We start from the raw sequence: 9479 nt of genomic DNA on the forward strand, positions 1-9479 counted from the left end.
GAGGGAGCGAAATATATAGAGGGGAGGAGGAGGGGATCAAGGAAAGACAGCAAAAAGCAAGCTGATAGTGGTTTTATATCAAAAGGTTAGCTGTCAGATGGATCTTCCCTACTAAATGAAGGGACTTGATGTGAGTTCTACTCCATCTCAGAAAACATCCCCACATGCTGCAAGTGTTCCTTTCCCTTTACATTTCTTTTTACGCTTTTTAAAATCTCTGCAGTTTTGAAAAGCCACTTTTCCTATCCCTGTCACAAGAGAGGCAGGCACAGCAAATGGAAGCTGATGACTTGCCCTGGAGAAACCCTTGAAGTATTTCTCCAAGGGGCAGTGCTACAACACAGTCCCATGCCTGCCAGCTGCCACCGGGAGGCTCCATGCTCCTATCCCAGCCAGCCACAGTGTCCGTCCTTTATAGGTCCCAAATTAACTCAGCTATTTTGCTCAGTAAAAGATGATTAAACAAGCGGTAAGTTGTTATCATTAGAGGCTTCCTATTAAACTATGACTATAAATACTGGTATAGGAAGGATAAAGCTTCCTCAAGCTAAGCATGTCAGAAGATAATATTGCCTTTAACATTGTCCACAAGATGCATTGGTTGACCAAAGTGTTTATCAGTGCTATCTTTTAGGAAACCGACCCGTTTATTTTCAGTTCCTCTGACTGCTTTATATTTAATGCGTAATGTGGTTACCTATTATATAAAACTGCATCATTAAATAGATTGCCCAAACCATTTTCAACACCACAAAGGCAAAAGACACAAAAGAATGCAAAGGCTCAAAAAGAAGAATGCACCAGCTAGAGCACAGCAAAACCCTCTTGCCTGTAGCATATTTTGTTTCCTTTGCAACTTAATCATAATTCTGAATTCTCTTATTTAAAATGCTTGTTCTGGGATTAATTAAATCAGCTTGATTTAATTAATTAAGGTCTGATCCTTGAGCTGCTAATGTGTACATTTATTCTTTCTTAATGTATGGTGGGTTTTTCTATATACAAGAGCAGTGGTAGCAAGCCAGAGCAATGCCATGCTGTACCAAACAAGGAGCTCTAAAGCAGAAGTGTTGGAGTATTCTTCCTCCTCACTGATGCCAATGCTGCCCTGGCACGGGGAATCACTTCCACACCTCCTATACATGCATGGCTGCTGGTGTGGGCAGACACCAGTGAGTCAGGAGAGAGCTGGGAGTGATGGCAGAATAAGAATATTAGTGCATTTACAAGTAAAAAATCTGGGCATGGCCTTTATCCTCGGTATTTTATCTGTGCCAATCAAGCAGCAAAAAAGTCCTTTATAAAAGCCAAGCTGAAACTCTGCAAACAGTGTAGATAACAACCCTCATGCTCGCTGTGGATCAAACAGAGTAAATGTACAGTAGTTTGGGAGGTGCTGCCTCTGAATTTCTGCAGTTTGGAGAGATTTGCTCATTTTGAGCGTGAGCCCAAAGCCATCTGCAGGCAAGAGGAGTCTTGGCTGGGGCAGAGAGCTGCCCTTTTTATTGCAGGGCTGGTCTATGGTGATCAGAATAATCCTGCTGCCATTCAGCCTGCATCACCTTTGCATCAGTGCTGCTCTCACTGACAGTAATGGGAATTATGGTTGCAGTTTAACTTTCTCATGTGCCAAGGCATCCCACAGGTAACGACCTGGGTGTATGTACACGCATTAGTTCTTAAAGCTGCACACATTTCTCCTCTTTATAAAAGAAGACCAGGCACTCTATAACTGCTAAGAACAGGCTGTCTGAAAGGTGTTTTATTAACTGAAGTTGGGGAAGAAAATGAAACTGAAAAGAATACGACTGCATATTAAACTACATGAAGTGGTCATGACAACTGGGGATCTCAGTATCATAAAATTTTAACAGCTGGATGCAATCAGTGGGGATTTTCTATTTTTCTTTTTTGTTAAGCTTAAGAAACAAAAAGAGGAAGAAGAAAAAAAAAATAAAAGCTTCATTTTACTCAAGCAAGCTTTTTATCCAGCTCAGCTTTCTTTGCTTAATATCAGAAGTTGTCTTTACTTCTCTATAAATCTCAGCAATGCCTGTGCTTAGTTGACATCGTCCTTTTCCCGGGGCAGGGATTCCACAACTGGAGGTGTTCAATATCCCCAACAGCAGCACAACGAGGAATGGAAACCAGAGAAACGCATGTTACAGGGAGACTTCCCCCGTGTGTATGCAATTTTCAGAACTTACCAAATAATTAATCAAAATCAAATTTTGCCTCACTCAAGACTCAACTGTACCTGAAATCCCACAGTAGTTCTTCAGCAAAAGAACTAAGTTCCACGCTAAGTCAGCAGAAACATTTTAATGTTTGTCTGGGCATCTTCCATTTCATCGCATGTAATCTCAGCCCAGGTTTTCACTTATTTCTTTCTTTAGCACTACTTGCTTCCTGCTAATGTCAGCACTTGCCCTGAGGTAGCTGAAGAAACTTTAACTTAGCTTTATCAGACCTATAGAAAAAGAGGGCATTACCAAAAATAATGTAATGGACTTCGTACCCTCGCAAAAAGTGTATGAAAAGCAAGTTCAGAATTGTATATAATTTACTGGAATAGTATTCCTTGATAGCTCCTGTGAGGACTGGCTTATTTGTCCAGGGAGTAATGGGATATTATTCACCATAACTGAGTTTGATGGCTCTCTGTCTGACTTGTATGGTTTTGCTCAGGCAGCCTTATAAACAAGAATGTTTCCTCAGTTCATTGTTATTTCTGTGTCTGTTAAAATGCAAACTGACTCCAAACTTCTGACTTCACCTTTCAATGCTAACATGTGCATTTTTGTTTACTAAAATAACTTCATTTTTCATTTACTGATGGCTATGAAGCCTACAACAGCATCCACACATCTGAAGAAAATCTGCTTCTCTTGTTGCATTTTCAGCCTCCCCAAATCCCACTTGTCTCCAGAGTCACAGGTTTTCCAGAGCAGAGGTTGCATTCTGAATAAACTCCTAAGCCGTTGTTTTGAGGACGGTGGATGGGCTTTGCCTCTCCTGAGGGACTCAGCACCGGACATTCGTAACGAGGGTCAGAGCAAGGCAGGATGGAGCACTGAGGCCGCAAAAAGAGCAGATGTCACCGAGGGAGTTTTCACCTTCAGTCTCCCAACTCCTTCAATGGATTGCCCTAAATCATGTTTTCCATGTTCTCCCACAAAATAATTTGGAAACACCTGTTGAAGGGCCAAAATAAACACTAGCAGATGGTGTTTGGAAAATGTCACGGGCTGCCCTTTGATGAGCGGCCTGGGAAGGGAGCCAAGCACATCACCTGGCAGTGCCCGTATCAGTGAGCTGTGGAGAAAACTGGTGGGCAGTGAAATGCTGGCTGGGCTTGGTGACTGCAGAGACCTGGGATGGGAACCTGGTCTCTAGTTTTAGGGGAATGTGTCTGGACTGTGAAGGACTTCTGAGTGGTGGGCTTGCTTCAATCCCAAATGTCTCTGAACTGAAGTAAGCCCTCACCAAACGAAGCTGCTGCATGTGCTTTGAGCAGAGATGTAAACTCAGAGCCACCAGCACAGGTTAAATGATCACAGGGAAGAGACAAGAAATGCGCTTGTCTATGGAGAGCCAGTGAATAGTACAACCAAACCAGCAGGACTGAGCTACATCGTGTATTTCAGAGGCTTGTACGAGGCAATGTATGGGGATAAGGCTTTTTTTTCCAAGAGAAATTGCTACTCAGGGGGTCCTTGGGAGGATCACCGACTCATTCCATGCATCACTCCAAAGGAACTACCACCACCCAAGGGAAAACCCGGGCAGTCTGTGAATGAACATCCTCGGAGGGAGATGTTTGAGTGAAAATAGGGATCGTACTGGCACCTGACGGGTGTCACCACTGGGTGACACGAAATGCGCTCTGTGGTACTGGTATTTGGGCTCCGAGCAGACTTTTCCCCTTTTCCCCCTTAAGGCCAAGATCTGAGGTGTGCACGGCCTTGGCGGGGGGCACACGGCGTAAGGACTCTGCTTCAGTTTCCTGACCTCCTCCTCGCACCTCCAGCTTGCGGACGGCCCGGAGGGCCCGGCGTGCTCTGATCTCCGGCCAGAGGAGAGCAGGGGTGGCCCCTTCCCCGCAGTTACCGGGACAGAGTCCCCGCTCCGGTGCCGCCCCCGTCCCCGCTCCCGTCCCCGCTCTGGTGCTGCTGCGGTGCCGCCCCCGTCCCTCTCCGGTCCCGCTCCGGTGCCGCCCCCGTCCCCGCTCCGGCTCCGCTCCGGTCCCGCTCCGGCCCCGCTCCGGTGCCGCCCCCGTCCCGCTCCGGTGCCGCCCCCGTTCCACTCCGGTGCCGCCCCCGTCCCCGCTTCGGCTCCGCTCCGGTCCCGCTCCGGCTCCTCTCCGGTCCCGCTCCGGTCCCACTCCGGTGCCGCCCCCGTCCCCGCTCCGGCCCCGCTCCGGTGCCGCCCCCGTCCCGCTCCGGCCCCGCTCCGGCCCCGCTCCGGCCCCGCTCCGGCCCCGCTCCCGGGGCAGCCTCGCTCCCCCGCCTCTCCCAGGCCATGCCCAGGGCGACAGCGCCACCTGGCGGCCGGAGCGAGCCGCGCTGCCGGCCCCGGGAGCCCCTCCCCCCACCCCTCAGGTGCGTTCTCTCAGCTGGGACTCCAGCGGGGACTCCAGTGGGGACTCCAGCGGGGACTCCAGCTGGGACTCCAGCGGGGACTCCAGTGGGGACTCCAGCGGGGACTCCAGCTGGGACTCCAGCGGGGACTCCAGCGGGGACTCCAGCTGGGACTCCAGCGGGGACTCCAGCGGAGACTCCAGCTGGGACTCCAGTGGGGACTCCAGTGGGGACTCCAGCGGGGACTCCAGTGGGGACACAGGCGCACTCACCGCTGTGAGTGTCCCCGAGCGCCGCTGTGACAGTCACACGGGCATTTTCGAGAACGGTTTCCTTAATTTTGTTTCCATTCCCTGGGGCGGGGCTGCCCCTGGGGCTGTCCTGCTGGAGTGCCTCCACTTCTCAAAAATTTCTGACCTCGTTTTTGTATTCAATTGTTCCACATGCTCATCCCAGTCCCCAAAGCAGAAGCCCACAGACTGATTTTCCCATATGATGCTTGCCTTGCATGCTGTGAGGATCCAGCAGGAATGACAGCACAGGCATGAAGCAGCTACAGAGAGCGTCCGAGGTGAGGAAACAAGAAGGTACAAGCTGAAACAGTGGGCGTCCAGCCTAAATCACACAGCACAGCAGAATTATGAGATAAGGGCTTTTCTCACAATAATGAAGAGGAGAAATGCAAAGATATGAAAAACTGAAAGTTATTTTCCTACACTTACCATAAGTCCGGAAAGAGTGAAAAGTTTGTAAAGAAGCAGCTCATTATGTCCCGCTCTGTGGGTGTTGGCAACCTAATGGGTGCAGCAGCTACCCAAGGGACTCCTGCTGCCTTTGCTGCAGGTGCTCCTGCAGAGAATACTTTTCCAATGATTCGTGGTTTTTTCCATGTCCTCACAGGACAGTTTTATAAACTCTGTATGAGCTCTGCTGAGGCTACAGGCTCACAAAGGTACCCCGCAAAATGATAAAGCCAGAATGAGCTTCAGAGGGTTCTGTAACTCACACAGACCTGAAACTCATGGGCAGATATTGTCATGAGGCTGTGCTGGAACCAAACCCTGCCCCATGTGTCACTCACCAGTGTCAGAAACACCACTTGTGTTTCCAGATTACTTTTTGCTGCAGGTGTAAAGTGCTAGACCACAACAGTGGCAGATGGAGACGTCTTATGTTCAGTTTTGTCACCTCTGCTAGATAGCAATGACTTCCGTCAAACCACCAAGAGGCTGGCAACTCAAAGAGGCACAGTAATGTCTAACACAGCCTGTCTGTCTGCAGGAACGAGGCTTAGCATCCAAATGGTCTGTGAGATTATACGTATGGTTCTGCAGCTCTGCCTGCATGCCCAGGACTCAGGTGCAGAATGAGGTTCTTCCACGCACCCGAGCCCTGCAAGTCCTTCTTCTCCACTTTTTGGAAAGTTTTCTTCTTGCTGTAGAATGAACTTATAAGGATTTTTCTTTTCTAACATTCACATACATTCTGTTCTTTCAACTTACTGATGAATATAGCAGCCTGCTTTCTGTTTTCACAATGTGTTTTGCCCATGAACTTTATTTTCTCATCAGATGTTGAGAGCTGCAGAGGCACTTGGAAAGTTCTTGGCTCACATGCGCTGCCCCAGACCACACCTTCTCCTTGAGGAATTCCCAGGCTTTCAACTCAAGACTGTGATCTCTGTAAACCCTTGTCTGTGATGTCTGAATATTTGTAATACTTCTCATTGTTCAGGATTTAGCTCCATCCAAGTGCATGGGGTGACTTGCCATTCACCAGCAGATATGTTCCAGGCTTCCTCCAGCAAATTTTTCTCACCTCTCCAAGCTCTCCTATGTAGACCAGAAGGCTGCCAAGGAGGGCAAGGAGAAGAAAATCGTGATCCTCTCAGAAGTCAGCAGAAAACTTTTCACCTGCTTTTGCAGAGACCATGGTGTGCCTTCCCTGCTGACCCTGCCAGTGCTTGGGAAGTGTCCCAGCTCAGCCCTCAGTTAGGCTGTCCCTGTTGTGAGCTGCAGCGCCGTCAGGTGGATGCTGCCGTGGCCAGGCAGAGGGTGTGAACCTCGCTCAGTGCCCATGTCCTGCGGGGTCAGCCACTGGCCATCTCTGCTGGATCCACAGAACTGCACGGCTGCAGATCCAGAAGGGGTTTGTGGGTGGAAGCAGAAAGACCACTCTTAAACTCACTCTCTCTGGGCGTGAGAAAGATGGAGTCTTCAAATTGTACCTGGACTGCTTGGTGCTTTGTAAGATTTGTTGCAAGAAAAGGGAGAGCCTGGGACTTCCAGTGAAAGAAAAAAGTCCACAGTTATAAATAAGATTAAAGACTAATGGAGCTGTAAGAACAATAATTGCAGAACTACATGCTGGTAAATTTTTATCGCACAGTAATACATATGGCACCAGCAAAAGAGAGTCACTGTTTTCTTTGCTTAAGCATATGAACTACCACACATTATAAAAGAAACCATTCCTATTCTCTTATGCTGTTTGGAATATGTTTGAAAAGCACATTCAAGTGTGGGGAATGTCCAAAAAAGTTGCATCTGTCTGGTTTATGACTGACAGAAAAGGCCAAGCAATTATCTGAACTCCCGATGGGACAATTTTGTTCAGATGTATTTTGGGGTCAGGAGGCAAGGATTTCATCAGAGAGAGTTCTTCAGCTTATGAAACATACAATGTGTCCAAAACAAGGTCTGAAGTTGATTAGACATAAGTATTCAAAAGGAAATGATTTACATGACAGATCTGGATGTATCGTCCTCTCAGTAAGATCTGACCCAGCAAGGCTGGGATAACTTACTTATGAAATAGGGCTTGTGAACCCCGTTAGGCTTTTTTTTTTTTTTTTTTTTCCCCCATTGTAATGCTTTGCAGGGAATTAGTATATAAATCTTCAGGAACCAGGTGGAAATGTAGGAACAGTTCCTCAGCTGGTGTAAATGAGCATAACTCCACCAGCTGGTAGAGTGCTGGAAAACCAGGGCCATGGTTTCTAGATGGGCTGACAGGTTTTGCTGCATTCTGATGCTGTTGGGCAGGGGCTTTGAAAGAGGCAACACAGGTTACGAGGCAGTTATGAGGCTGTGCATGTGTGTGGCATGTGCTGCATCTATTCCTCCAGTGCAGCAGATGCCACACACATGCACAGCTCTGTCATGGCCACTGCATCCAAGAGGTCTGCTCAGGAGAAAAAAAATGGTTCCCTTGTCACACGGGGCTTTTCCACCATGAGTATTTTGCAAATGTTTCATCCTTGGTGTGTTTAAACGTTGTTTATTTCTATGCATTCTGCATTTTTGTCTTCCAGTTCTGGCATCCACATAGAGTTTACTGTGAAAGATTGAGAATGAATATTTTAAAATTCGAACAGGTTCACTTTTTAAAGCTTTATTCTTGCAGGTGAGACCTCTTTCTCACATCTTCTTAGAGGGCTTTGCAAAGGTCTCTCATGCTTTTAGCAAGACACGCTTGATGTCTCTGGAAGATTTATTATGAGTCACAACTTAATCAAGGAACCGAGAAAGATTCATTTTTCATGCAACTTGTACAACATCATCACCTGAGAGGCTCAGCACTAGTAAATCTTGCTGGCATACCGTGGAGGGTGATCCCAAATTTTCAGACTCCCCAAATGCAGACTGAAGGGATACACTGCTTTATGTCTCCTTCCAAGCTGAAAAGAAATATGTTTGAGAAATAAGCCCTTTAGATGGTAATATAATTTGGGGCAGATGTGCCCGACAGCTATGACATCATCCTAAAGCAGGTCTTTTCTCCTTCTCCACTCCTCCCCCCCCCCCCCCAGCTTTACAGGAAAGATATGGAACATAAAGGGATTTATCAGGTGTCTTATCATAAATGTGCTTTATATCCTGAAGTGCATCTGTGAGCTGGTTCTCATAGGTAAAACCAGCTGTTAGCTTTGAATAAGGAAAAATAAACAGAAAAAGAAAAGATTGTGCACAGGAAAGAATTTCCAGCAATCATGTATGTTGTGGGAAAGAAGAATAAAACCAAATATACATCTGGTTGGTCTCTAAGCAAGTGATTTCTTTCACTGTCAGGACTGTAGGTGAATTTGCTTTCATCTGACAGTGAATTCAGCTCTGCATTCAGCAGCAAGCTGTGCTGTTCACTGGGCACCTGGAAAGGCCATCTTTGGCTGAGAGATGAGGCTCTGTCTGTTTAATCACCAGCACCTCTGCCGAGGCAGCCAATGCAGGTGGACTGGAATGCTGCCTGTCACAGCAGTTTTGACTCTCTGAACTCCCTTCCTCAAAACCTCTAGCCACCACCAAATCAATTTAACATTGATTAACAATTTCTATTTTGCCTGAGGGACTCATGGATGTCAGAAGTTAGGTGCCAGTGGCCTGGGAAGTACCCAATTAATCTAAGTACCTCTTCGAAGAATACAGCCCTGGAGACTAAATCACAACCTAGGATCAGGTGGATTTTTGAGCCTAAAGTCCCAATTTAGTTGTGCTTTAGGTTACCTAGATCTTGCTCCTGTTTCATACCAGAAGAATTATGCTAGAAGGAAGAAACACGGAGCTTCGAGATGTGGCAGGCATAAAGGAATCTTGTACCTGCCTTTGTAGGTGTAGCATGGAAAGATTTTGTCTCCATTTTCTGTAGGTGTACTGGGAAGCATAGAAATCCCTTAGTCTTTTCTCAGATTTTTTTTTATGTTATGGTTTTGGGGTTTTTTATGTGGAGGTCCTTAGGTTTTCGGAGAGCAGTAATGTCCAGCCTTGTGACAAAAATGCAGAACCTCCGGGTATAGTGCAGCTTGTAAAGGGAAACATATAAGATACCTCATCACTTCAGCCAGTGCTTGTGCCTCACCATGCTGAATGTGCACCCAGTTCCTGACAGAAAAATCCCTGTGCT

Source organism: Corvus moneduloides, chromosome 1, assembly GCF_009650955.1.
Source record: "Corvus moneduloides isolate bCorMon1 chromosome 1, bCorMon1.pri, whole genome shotgun sequence".
Lineage (NCBI taxonomy): Eukaryota > Metazoa > Chordata > Aves > Passeriformes > Corvidae > Corvus > Corvus moneduloides.